A 4218-nucleotide genomic window follows, 5' to 3' on the forward strand; every position below is an offset into this window, starting at 1 on the left:
AAAGTGGAAAGGACACTCAGTTGTGGATATGTCTGATGGTGAAAGTAAAGTCTGATGCTGTAAAGAACAATATTGCATCTGAAGTTGGAAGGTTATGTCCATGAATCAAGGTAAACTGGATGTTGTCAAACAGGAGATGGCAATATTGAACATCAACATCTTAGGAATCAGTGAACTAAAATGGACAGGAATGGATGAATTTAATTCAGATGACCCTTATATACATTACTGTGGGAAGAATCCCTTAGAAGAAATGGGGTAGCCTCATAGTTAATAAAATAGTCTAAAATGCAATACCTGGGTGCAATCTCAAAAATGATAGGATGACCTTGGTTTGTTTCTAAGGCAAACCATTCAACATCAGAGTAATCTATGTTCCAATCATTGACGCTGAAGAAGCTGAAGTTGAATTAGTTCTATGAAGACCTACAGCACCTTTTATAACTAACACCAAAAAAAGATGTATTTTTTCATCAGGGGACTAGAATGCAAAAGTAGGAAGTCAAGAGATACCTGGAGTAACAGGCAAGTTTGGCCTTGAAGTACAAAATGAAGCAGGGAAAAAGCTAAAAGAGTTTTGTCAAGAGAACACATGGGCCATAGCAAATAGCCTTTTCCAACAACCTAAGAGATGACTCTGCACATGGATATCAGCAGATGGTCAATACTGAAATCAGATTGATTATATTCTTTGCAGTCAAAGATAGAGATGCTCTATATAGTCAGCAAAAAACAAGACTTGGAGCTGACTGTGGCTCAGATCTTGAGCTCCATATTGCAAAATTCAGACTTAAGTTGAAAAAAATAGGGAAAATCACTAGGCCATTCAGGTATGACCTAATTTAAACTCCTTATGACTATATAATGGAGGTGATGAATAGATTCAAGTGGTTAGATCTGGTAGACAGAGTCCTTGAAGACCTATGGCTGGAGGTTCATAACACTGTACAGGACACAGAGACCAAAACCACTTTCAAGAAAAAGAAATGCAAGAAGGTAAAGGGTTGTCTGAGGAGGCTTTAAAAATAGCCAAGGAAATAGGAAGTGAAAGGCAAGGGAAAAACGAAAAGGTACAACCAACTGAATGCAGAGTTCCAGAGAACAGCAAGGAGAGATATAGATTTTTTAATGAACAGTGCAGAGAACTATTCCTCTATAGGAAAACAACAGAATGGGAAAGACTAGAGATCTATTCAAGACTAGAGATATCAAAAAAAAAAAATTTCATGAGAGGATGAGCACGATACAGGATGGAAACTGTAAGGATATAACAGAAGCAGAGATATTAAGAAGAGGTGTCAAGAATACACAGAAAAACTATATAAGAAAGGTCATAATGACCGAGATAACCACGATGGTGTGCTTACTCACCTAAAGCCAGATATCCTGGAATGTGAAGTTAAGGGGGCCTTAGGAAGTATTACTGCAGAGAAAGGTAGTGGAGGTGGCAGAATTGCACCTGAGCTATACAAATAGTAAAAGATGATGCTGTTAAAGTTCTGCACTCAATATATCAGAAAATTTGGAAAACTCAGCAGTGGCCACAGAACTGGAAAAATTTAGTTTTCATTCCAATATTAAGGAAGGGTAATGTCAAAGAAGGTTCAAACTCCTGCACAACTGTACTCATTTCACATGCTAGCAAGATAGTGCTCAAACTCATTCAAGCCAGGCTTCAAAACCATGTGAAATGAGAACTGCCAGACATACAAGTTGGGTTTGAAGAGGCAGAGGAAACAGGGACCAAATTGCAAACATCCATTGGATCATGAGGAAAGCAAGGGAATTCCACAAATACATCTACTTCTGCTTCATTGACTAAGCTAGGATAGTGTGTATCACAACAAACTGTGAAAAATTCTTAAAGAGATGGGAACACCAGACCACCTTACCTACCTGCTGAGAAATCTGTACGCAGGTCAAGAAACGACACCTAGAATCTGACAAGGAACAACCAACTGGTTTAAATTGGAAAGGAAGTATGACAAAGCTATATATTATCAACCTGTTTATTTAACTTATATACAGAGTACATCATGAGAAACGCTGGGCTGGATGAAGCACAAGCTGGAATCAAAATTGCTGGGAGAAATATAAAAAACACTAGATATGAAGATGGTATCACCCTAACGGCAGAAAGCAAAGAGGAATTAAAGAGCCTCTTGATAAGGTTGAAAGAGGAGAGTGAAACAGCTGGCTTAAATCTCAACATTCAAAAAGTTAAGATCATGACATCTGGTCCCATGACTTATGGCAAATAGAAGGGGAAAAGGTGGAAGCAATAACAGATTTTATTTCCTTGGGCTTCAAAATCACTGTGGACTATGAATTTCAGACATGAAATTAAAAGACACTTGCTCCCTGGAAAGAAAGCAATGACAAACCTAGACAGCATATGCAAAACAGAGATATTGCTTTGCCAACAAAGGTCCATATAGTTAAGCTATGTTTTTTCCAGTCATCATGTATGGATAGGAGAGTTGGATCATAAAGAAGACTGAGTGCTGAATAACAGATGCTTTCAAGTTGTGATTCTGGAGAAGACTCTTGAGGTCCCTTGGACTGCAAGTATATCAACAAGTCAATCCTAAAGGAAATTAACCCTGAATATTCATTGGAAGGACTGATGCTGAAGCTCCAATATTTTGGCCTCTTGATGTGAAGACCCAGCTCACTGGAAAAAACTCTGGTGGTGGGAAAGATTGAAGGCAAATGGAGAAAATGTCTGCAGAGGATGAAAGGGTTATACAGCATCCGAAACTCAATGAACATAACTTTGAGCAAACTCTTTGAGACAGTGGAGGACAGAAGAGCCTGACCTGCTACAGGCCATGGGGTCACAAAGAGTCAGACACTACTTAGTGACTGAACAACAAGAATTTTAATTAGTTAGAGTTTCATGGCTCTGAAAGTACAGATCTAAAATTATATCTCTGTAGTAAGTTTTGACTAGAGATGTGAACAACAAATTCAAACAAATTCTAAACTAATTATGGGTGTTAGGAATTATTTGTTGAAAGGAAGTGACATTTCACACACTGCATACTGTACATACAGTATATATTAATCCTTACAAAAAACTTACAGATAAAAATGTCAAGAAAATAAATGTATAATAAAGTGTTTACAATATGTATTTAATGATAAATGAGATTTCATAGTAGTTTTGGAGAATATTAAAAGTAATCCCCATTTATTCCTATAACATGGCATGGGGTACTTCAATGTGAGACAAAATGCTAGCATGAATGGGTTATGGATCTCTCCACGCAGGCATATCTTTGGTCCCCAAATTAACATGGTAGGTGGAAATGCAGGGGACTACTGATGTTATTTGAATGATCAAAATAATCTGGATGATCTATAAAACCTTGTATAATGTTATGAACCTCCATCCATAGGTCTTCAGGCACTCTATTAGATATAAGCCCTTGAATCTATTTGTCACTTTGGCTGTATAACCGTAAAGGATTTGATTTGTGTCATAACTGAATGGCCAGTAATTTTCCTTACTTCGTTCAATTCAAGGCTGAGTTTTGCAATAAGGAGTTCACGATCTGAACCACTATCAGCTCCAAGTCTTGTTTTTGCTGACTGTATAGCGCTTCTCCATCTACAGCTGCAAAGAATATAATCAATCTGATTTTGGTATCAATCATCTGGTGATGTTCATATGTAAAGTTTTCTCTTGTGATGTTGGAAAAGTGTGTTTGTTATGACCAGTGAGTTCTCATGGCAAAACACTGTTAGGCTTTACCCTGCTTAATTTTGTACTCCAAGGCCAAACTTGCCTGTTACTCCAGGTATCTCTTGACCTTCTACTTTTGCATTTCAGTCCCCTATGATGAAAAAATTGTCACGTTTTGCTGTTAGTTCTAGAAGGTCTTGTAGGTCTTCATAGAACTGTTCAACTTCAGCTTCTTTAACTTTAGTGGTTGGGACATTGACTTAAATTACTCTGATATTGAATAATTTGCCTTGGAAATGAACTGAGATCATTCTGTCATTTTTGAGATTGCACCCAAGTATTGTGTTTCAGACTCTCTTATTAACTATGAGGGCTACTTCATTTCTTCTAAGGGATTCTTGCCCACAGTAGTAGATACAATGGTCACCTGAATTAAATTCCTGTCCATTATAGTTCACTGATTCCTAAAATGTTGATGTTTACCCTTGCCATCTCCTGTGTGACCACTTTTGATTTACCTTGATTCATGG

Source organism: Budorcas taxicolor, chromosome 15 (genome assembly GCF_023091745.1).
Source record: "Budorcas taxicolor isolate Tak-1 chromosome 15, Takin1.1, whole genome shotgun sequence".
Classification (NCBI taxonomy): domain Eukaryota; kingdom Metazoa; phylum Chordata; class Mammalia; order Artiodactyla; family Bovidae; genus Budorcas; species Budorcas taxicolor.